A 10,213-nucleotide genomic window follows, 5' to 3' on the forward strand; every position below is an offset into this window, starting at 1 on the left:
AACAATTGTTCTTCTCCTTAGTTTGAGGAGTGGCTAAACTGCCACACACTATTCCTTCCTATCAGAAAGCTGGGGAAGGGGGGGCGTGGCTAAGCTGATGCTAAACGGTCCTCTATGAACTGTGTAATTTCTAAATCATTACTTCCTTAACCATGCCTGTTGAATAATACCTGCAAAGCAATCACAGAGGTGATAGCAAAAAAAAATATCCATAAAATTCTGCATGAGATTCTTCCCAGAGTCATGTAAAATGATGTAAGTGCAACTGAACACTGGTGGCCAGTATCCATGCGCAGAGACATGATTCTCCCCACACAGGGGTCATTAGCCCTGCTCTGTGCCAGCTGCTGACTAACATTATGCGTTTGCCTACTGAAACTGGCATTACGAACAACGCAGATGTTCCGCTCCAGTTTTCTCAACTCCATCTGCGATATATGATGTTAATACAAAAAACAACAACAGCAACACAGTGATCATCTAAATCCTCACCCTTAACCCCCCTGGCGGTCTATTAAAAACCGCCAGGGGGCAGCAGAGCAGTTTTTTTTTTTTTTTAAATCATGTAGCGAGCCCAGGGCTCGCTACATGATAGCCGCTGTGCAGCGGCATCCCCCCGCCCTCTTCGATCGCCTTCGGTGATCTCCGATCAGGAAATCCCGTTCAAAGAACGGGATTTCCTGGAGGGCTTCCCCCGTCGCCATGTCGACGTCACCGACGTCATCGACGTCATTGGGAGTCCCGATCAACCCCTCAGCGCTGCCTGGCACTGATTGGCCAGGCAGTACACAGGGTCTGGAGGGGCCCGGCGTGGCGAGTGGCGGCGGCTAATCGGCGCGGAGCGGCGGCGATCAGAGTGCACACGCGGCTAGCAAAGTGCTAGCTGCGTGTTGCAAAAAAAAAAAGTGCAAATCGGCCCAGCAAGGCCTGAGAAATTCTCCTGCGCGGCATAGCCCGTGCTCAGCACGGGCTTACCGCCAGGGAGGTTAAAAACAAACTTAAAGTGAACCTGAGATGGGGTCAAATACAAAATTATACATACATGGGACTTCCTCCAGCCCGCTCCAGCCTGATTGCTCCCTTGTTGTCCTCAGTCCTGGATCCTCCGCAAATTGCCCCAGAAAGTCCTCTGGTCCGGCACATACTGCGCATGCACTCTTGCCCCCGTCACGCTACTGTGGCCAGGAGCGTTCTGTGCATGTGTGGTACTACTGTGCAGGTGCAGAGCGCTCCCCAAGAAGGGAGCAAGATGGAGGAGCTCGCTCGGCTGTACTGTCACCCGCCCAGGGCGTCATCGCTCCCACCTCCTCCTGGGCCACCGGAAGTGAAGAAGAGCCCCTTGTCCATGGATTGGACAGGGGGGAGAGGGTGAGGCTTGGCCGCCCCTCTCTTCCACAGCCCCCCCATACCATGGACCATGCGGGCTGGTATAGCTCAAGGTGTGAAGCCCCATGCGGCCAGGGCTTCGCATTCTAGCTAGCCCAGCCTGCATGGGGGACAGAGGGGTAAAGAGGATCGGGTGAGGCTCATTTTTTTTTTTTAATTCCCACACTCTGAACATAAAAAAAAAATGCAAACAAATACATTTATGTACATGTTGATACATTAACTGTCATTTTACTGCAGTTAAATAGTGACTTTTTTCCTCTAACTTTAACATCAATTATCTCAAAAACTACAAGGTATTTTTGAAAAAAAAATGCGTTTCTCTTCTTTCCCCTGTCCTCCTTAACATACCCTGCAAATTTGGTGTTTCTTGTATGTACGGGGGCTCTGCTATTACCGTATATACTCGCATATAAGCCGACCCATGTATAAGGTGAGCTTTCCCTCAGAAAACAGGAAAAAGTGATTGACTCGTGTATAAGCCCCATTCCCAGTATAGCCCCCTCCAGAGTAGCCAGATGTGCCCCCAGTAGAAGTCAGCCCCCCCTCGCCCTGTAACCAGATGTGCCCCAAGGATGATACAGCTATGTCTCAAGACGCCATTAGATGGCATCATAGATGTGAGACACAGCGATTCCCACACAGGATTATTGTACCGCTGAACGTTACTTGCCTGCTCAGCTCCACAAGCCAGGAGACACAGGCAGTTAAACAGCGCACTCTGCATACCACATTACAGGGGATGGTGGGTACAGACACAGCAGGGAGCCAGCTGGCAAGAGCAGAATCACTAGTGCACAATCCTTAAGCTCCTCTGCCAGTAACAAAACCTGCGCCACCATCCATTCTGCTGAACTTACTTTCATATAAGCCAAGGGGGTAACTTTTCATCACATTTTTGATGCTGAAAAATTAGGCTTATATGCGAGTATATAATTTAATCACTAATTATATATATAGTCTTAAAGGGGAACTGAAGAGAGAGGTATATGGAGGCTATCATGTGTATTTCCTTTTAGACAATACCAGTTGCCTGGCAGCCCTGCTGATCCTCTGCCTCTAATACTATTAGCCATAGCCCGTGAACAAGCATGCAGCAGATCAGGTGTTTCAGTGATTCAGACTTATAAGTCTGATCTGACAAGACTAGCTGCATGCTTGTTTCTGGTTTTAATCAGATACTACTGCAGAGAAATAGACCAGCAGGGCTGCCAGGAAACTGGTATTGATTAAAAGGAAACAAACATGACAGCCTCCATATACCTCTCTCTTCAGTTCCCCTTTAATTATGACTTGCAATTATGGATACAACATGGAATTCTGATTCATAATCAAATTCTAATTGAAATGTGTAACGATTGGTGTCAGCAACACAGATTTTTCTGATTATTGGTGATCTGCAGTATCACCAATAATGCAGATGCTATACCTGATTATGTGGTGATCTGCAGAATCACCAATAATACTAGTATAGCTAGACACAGGACACCCAATGTGGATTGTGTTTGGTGCAACAGTAAATGGGGAAGTTATCTCCCGAGGAGCGGGAGATACAGACACTACTGTAGCCAAGGATTCCCTGAGAAGCAGGGAATCAGACTGTACTGCAGCCAGTGGACACCTGAGGGGCAGGGACCACTGGTTGGAGATATGTAGTGAAGATTGGTCTGCAGCTAGAGATTCCTGGATGAACAAGGAATCAGACTGTACTGCAGCCAAGGATTCCCAGAATGCTGGGAATCAGACTGTACTGCAGCCAGTGGACCTTGAGAGGTAGAGATCCACTGACTATGCTGCCTGATGGCCCCCAGAGGGGCTGGTGACCATAGGACTGAAGTAGCAGCAAGTAACCACCTGAAGAGCAGGTGTCACAGACGTACAGTAAGGCTGCTCACCCAAGAACTAGGTGACAGCCAGAAAGGTCAGACAAGTCAGGTCGGCAACACACGGACAGACAAGGTACAGAAGCGGAAGACTGATTCGGTATCCAGGTACAGGCAGGGTCGGCAACAGATAATCAGATGAGCAGAAGTACCGAATCAAAACACAAGAGGATAGTCAGGAAAGCCAACGGTCATAACAGATAACAAGTAAAGTGTCACAATCCTAGACTAAGGTGTGAGGTCCTTGGTCTCAACAACTGGGAACTAGTCTAACGGATAGGCAGTGACAATATAGATCTCTCCTAGTCTTGGGTGTGAGGTCCTTGGTCTCAACACCCCGGAACTAGTCTAACACATAAACAGTAGTAAGCAATAGTACTTTAAGCTATCAAAGGAATCTGACTCAGTGTGAATTCCCAGCTCCGGCTGGTTCTAACACACTGTGGGATCTGACTCTGGTCTGAGCGCTAACACGTAACTGTTCGCAACAGCAGACAACTTTCAAGTGACAGGCAAGTCCTATATATACTAAAAGCGCTCCACAGCGCCGCCCCAGCCACTCAGCCAATCCAGAGCATAGCTGGAGTCAGCTGATCGGCATGATCAGCTGACTCCCCTTCTAGCAGCATAAAGGTCCTGTCGTCTGGCACGCGCGCGTGCACGTAGCTCTCCATCTGTGTGAACTAGAAGGACCAGGCAAAGCAACATCACGCTGCTGCTCGGCAGCAGCCGCTAGTTGAGACGCGGAGATAGCCACCATGCCGCTTGCCCATGCGGCGGTTTCTCCGCTATTCATTACAAAATGTAAATTAAATTTGTAATTTCGATTACGGTTGAATCGAAAGTGCATGAAGTCGTAATCAAAACCATCTCAAAGTCAAAACCAGCACCCTTACAAGCATTCTTAGTTCTCAGTTTTCCTGTGCAGAAAACACACAAGCAGACCAGTGTGCTCCCAGCCATGGACAGGACAGAATGGTGAGATCAGGACCCAGGAGCAGCAGTTGGAAGAGACATGTGCCCCAGCAGTGAGTCTCTGTGGTCTGCATGGTGACTTGCTGTGAGTGTAGCAGCAGGTTTGTGTTCTTATGAGGGCTCTGTCATTTGTGGAAGTCATCTTCTAAAGCTTTTAAAGTAAAATGTGAGAATTGTGTATATTCTTGATATGATCAAATACTTTGGGGTTGATTCACTAATTGTAGCCCTGCATAACAGCGCGAGCTATCAGCTGTTACGTGCGGTGTATAAGGCTGTAAAAACAAGCGTGCTTTAATACCTATCACTGCACGCTACGCTCCATATTGGCATCATAGCGTGCGTAATGGGGGACCGGGCAGTCAGCCTACGCTATGCTGCTGAATTGCAGCATAGCGAACGCTATGAACTAACATGACATCACTTGACAGGCAGCCTATTGGGCCAATCAGATTGCGGGGATCAAGTCCTTTAATCTGACTGGACCCACGCGGGTGATGCTGGGAGGATCGGAGCCACGTTAGTTTATAGCGTTCTCTATGCTGCAATTCAACAGCATAGCGTACGCTGACTGCCCAGTCCCCCATTACGCACGCTATGATGCCAATACATGCATGCAGTAATAGGAATTAAAGCACGCTTGTTTTTACAGCCTTATACAGCGCGCATAACAGATGATAGCTCTCGCTGTTACGCAGCACTACAATTAGTGAATCAACCACTTTCAGGGTTGCCAACCCAATTTCTTATTTTTCCTGGACATGGTCAAAAAATCTGGACACGCCAAGGTTTGTATGGACGGGGGTGGAGACAGGCTTTTAAAGGGGCACTGCAACGAAAAACTGTAAAATTTAAAATATGTGCAAACATATACAAATAAGAAGTACATTTTTTTCCAGAGTAAAATGAGCCATAAATTACTTTTCTCCTATGTTGCTGTCACTTACAGTAGATAGTGACAGGTTTTGGACTAGTCCATCTATTCATAGGGGATTCTCAGCAAGGCTTTTATACTTTAAAAAGACATTCCCGAAAAAGGATTTAAACAATGATGCTGCCCAGCTTCCCGGCTTGCTACACAGTTTTTTGGCAGTTGGACAGAGCAACTGCCATTCACCAAGTGCTTTTGAAAATAAATATATCCCAGAGAATCCCCTATAAAGAGATGAACTAGTCCAAAACCTGTCACTTCTGTCAGATTTAGAATACTTACTGTAAGTGACATCAGCATAGGAGAAACTAATGTATGGCTCATTTTACTCTGGAAAAAATGTACTTCTTATTTGTATATATTTGCACATATTTTAAATGTTACAGTTTTTCGCTGTAGTGCCCCTTTAAGGAAACTTCTTGTCGGCAGCACATTTCATCAGTAAATACATGTGGGCAGCACATTTCAGCAGTAAATATATGTGGGCAGCACATTTCACCAGTAAATACACTATGTGGGCAGTACATTTTACCAGTAAATACATGTGGGCATGGGCAGCACATTTCACCAGTAAATACACTATGTGGGCAGCACATTTCCCCAGTAAATACACTATGTGGGCAGCACATTTCACCGTAAATGCATGTGGGCATGGGCAGCACATTTCACCAGTAAATGCATGTGGGCATGGGCACTGGGCAGCACTTTTCACCAGTAAATCATGTGGGCCTGGACAGCATATTTCACCAGTAACACATGTGGATATGAGCAGCACATATCACCAGTAATACATACGGACATGGGCAGCACATTTCATCAGTAATACATGTGGGCATGGGAACTGGGCAGCACATTTCACCAGTAATACATGTGGGCATGGGCACTGGGCAGCATATTTCACTAGTAATACCAGGGCCGGGCCGAGGCATAGGCTGGAGAGGCTCCAGCCTCAGGGCGCAGTGTAGGAGGGGGCGCACAATTCATTCAGCTGTCATTTCTAATTGTGTATGAAGCAGAAAGAAATAAGAAAAGGGGATACATAGCAGTGACTGCAAGCCATATAACTAGATATTAAGGTGTTGGGGAGGTTGTGGGCCCTGTGGCGCCTCTTAGTCTAATAGCAATCAGTGTGTGACGGCTGGGGTGGGAGGGATGGAGGGGCGCACTTTGGTGTCTCAGCCTTGGGTGCTGGAGGACCTTGTCCCTGCTCTGAGTAATACATGTGGGCATGGGCACTGGGCAGCACATTTCACCAGTAATACATGTGGGCATGGGCACTGGGCAGCACATTTCACCAGTAATACATGTGGGCATGGGCACTGGGCAGCGTATTTCACCAGTAATACATGTGGGCATGGGCACTGGGCAGCACATTTCACCAGTAATACTTGTGGGCAGCGTATTTCAGCAGTAAATATATGTGGGCATGGGCAGCACATTTCACCAGTAAATACTCTATGTGGGCAGCACATTTCCCCAGTAAATACACTTTGTGGGCAGCACATTTCAACAGTAAATACACTATGTGGGCAGCACATTTCCCCAGTAAATACACTATGTGGGCAGCACATTTCACCAGTAAATACACTATGTTGGCAGCACATTTCACCAGTAAATACATGTGGGCATGGGCAGCACATTTCACCAGTAAATGCATGTGGGCATGGGCACTGGGCAGCACTTTTCACCAGTAAATCATGTGGGCCTGGACAGCATATTTCACCAGTAACACATGTAGATATGAGCAGCACATATCACCAGTAATACATATGGACATGGGCAGAACATTTTATCAGTAATACATGTGGATATGAGCAGCACATATCACCAGTAATACATATGGACATGGGCAGCACATTTCACCAGTAAATGCATGTGGGCATGGGCACTGGGCAGCACTTTTCACCAGTAAATCATGTGGGTCTGGACAGCATATTTCACCAGTAACACATGTGGATATGAGCAGCACATATCACCAGTAATACATATGGACATGGGCAGCACATTTCACCAGTAAATGCATGTGGGCATGGGCACTGGGCAGCACTTTTCACCAGTAAATCATGTGGGCCTGGACAGCACATTTCACCAGTAACACATGTGGATATGAGCAGCACATATCACCAGTAATACATATGGACATGGGCAGCACATTTCATCAGTAATACATGTGGGCATGGGCACTGGGCAGCACATTTCACCAGTAATACATGTGGGAATGGGCACTGGGCAGCACATTTCACCAGTAATACATGTGGGCATGGGCACTGGGTAGCACATTTTATCAGTAATACATGTGGGCATGGGCACTGGGCAGCACATTTTACCAGTAATACATGTGGGCATGGGAACTGGGCAGCACATTTCACCATTAATACATGTGGGCATGGGCACTGGGCAGCACATTTCACCAGTTATGTGGGCAGCACCTGACCTGGTAAAAGAAAAAAAACATTTACTTGCCTGCAGATGACTCCTCTTCTGAGTCCCGGCCTTCCTCCAGAGCAGCTCCCCTGGTCTGACTCCTCGCAGCCAGCAGCTGCAAAATTCCCACGCTCAGCCTCACACTCACACGCGGAGCAGGGCTACGGGAAGATGGCGCCCGAAGCCCTGTACTGGAGTCTTGATTCACAAAGCCGTGCTAACTGTTAGCACGCTGGTGAAAAGCCCATTATCACGCCTAAACTCAGTTTAAGCGTGATAAAATAAACTCGCATGCAAAGTTTATGCGCGCAAAGTTTACGCGCGCAACGCCATTAATCCTATGCAACATTTCACGCGCACTGGACTTCGCGCAAAACTTTGCGCGCGAGTTTTTCCCTCAAAGCGGTGCTAACCTACTTAGTGCAATGCTTATCACGCCCAAAAGTCTTTAGGCGTGCTAACTAAGTTAGCACCACTTTGTGAATCAAGCCCATAGTCTCCAGTGCAGGGCTTCGGCAGCCATCTTCCCGTAGCCCTGCTGCTGGTGAACTGATGCGACGTCTATTAGACACCGCAGTCAGTTCACGCCCTACATCAGAATCAGAATCAATTTTATTTCGCCAAGCATGACTGGGTCAGGCCCGGAATTGGGTTTGGCACAATGGAGCAGTACATAGAAAGAAAGGCAGGAAAAGGGTTAGAATGATACAATCATACTAAAATATAAGCATACACGAATATACAATTCAACAATTAGATATACACAGCCGAAGTCTGCCGCTCCTATGCGGGTGGTAGGTCGCTGATAGGGGATGGTAGCATGTTAAGGGAGTTCAGGAGGCTAACGGCCATCGGGAAGAAAGAGTTCTTGTGTCTGGTGGTCTTGGTGGGGATGGCCCGAAGTCTCCGACCCAGTGGAAGTGGGGTGAAAAAACAATGGCCTGGGTGAGAGAGGTCACTTGCAATCCTACATGCCACCCCTCCACGGACGGATGCCTTTCCCCAAGTATGGGCAGGAAGGGACACTGCCTTTTTGGGGGTTAAAAAGGCGGACCGTCTGTAATTTCACAGACGCTTGGCAACACTGACCCCTTTGTGCCCTTACAATATTTGTATGTATTTATATACATAGTGCTATCCAGTATGCCTTTGTTCCTCTCATATCTATCTGCTCATCCATGTTATCAATTCTGACCCTCTAGTACCCTCTAGTACTCCCTCCGTTCTACTTCTCGTATCTTATCTCACACTACCAACAAACTGCTTACCTCCAGGATTGGTTATGAATCACTAAACTATTGTACCATTTCACTATGCCAGCCCTTCAATGTCATGATCTACCCACTCCAGTCCTATCCTAACAGGCGATAGCATATTTACATATCCATAATGCTTGTGAGAAATTATTCTGAAATGAAGACTATAGTGATCTGATCCTGCATTGTGAACAATGGGGACCTGGGGACATGATGTCGGAACTTGTAGTGTGGGTGCTTTTTTCATTTGAGGTGCATAGTGGCAACGTGTGCTAGAGGCCTGCATGGCTCAAATTTTTCAGACCCACACCGACTGGCAGACCTGCTACCCGCACCCGACCCGCTACCCACACCCGACTTGCAAACTGCTTTCTGGTGAATATGGTACCTGTACCTAACCCACAGGCCTCCAGACCCGCAACCCGACCCACTTTTTCCATTTTATTATAAGACATACATGGTAGAGATGGGAAGTTCGGATCTTTTCAATGATCTGGATGATTCGAATCGGATCATTGAAAAGATCCGGATCTTTGATCCGAATCTCGGATCATTTTACTACCGAAGCATTCGAGGGGTGAAATGAATAGCAGGACAGGTCTTTCCCTGCTGTGGACAGGAGAAGGAGAAGGGGGGTGGACACACAGAGAAGGGGAGAAGATGGACAGAGGGCAGGGAGTGGACAGAGAAGGGAGGAGGGACGAGCAGAGAGCAGAAATGTTTGCTTGCACACAATACCCTCATGCTGCAATCATATGCTTTACATATATTTCACCTATATGTTCATCTGTATACCCTGAATGCAAACGTTGCACGGTGAAAGAAAGCATTCCCCAAAGCATTCCCAGAAGTGAAGTGCAGCTGTATAGAGCGAGTGCAGGAGGATCATATTGCGCTGCAATCACAGTGCCTGCAAAGTTACTGAGCTGTGCTGAGCTGAGCCAAAAGCTTCCAATGTGTTCACTGTGCACAACTACGGAACAGACAGCCTATAATGAGCAGCACGTTATAGCCAGTATGTGTGCTCTACACATATCTGGCAGTGGCACCCATGTCCCCTCTCTCTCATCTACCTGTCCCTGTGCAAGGCTGGCTCCCCTACAACAGAGCGATTCATCTCTACTCTGCTTCCAGGACCCCGCTGCCCGCTGAGAGGGGGCGTGTCGCTCCTGGCCCCACCCCTTTTGCGATCCGAATCACTCATTTTGATGATTCGGATGATTCGACTCACAAAATAGATTCGGATCAAAGATCCGAATCGTTCATGATCCGGACAACACTAATACATGGTAGTCTTACTGGAAGGCTGTAAAGTAAGTGAAACCTATTTTTATACACAAACCAAAGCCAAAAATCTT

The sequence above is a fragment of the Hyperolius riggenbachi genome, chromosome 7 (assembly GCF_040937935.1).
Source record: "Hyperolius riggenbachi isolate aHypRig1 chromosome 7, aHypRig1.pri, whole genome shotgun sequence".
NCBI classification, from domain to species: Eukaryota; Metazoa; Chordata; class Amphibia; order Anura; family Hyperoliidae; genus Hyperolius; species Hyperolius riggenbachi.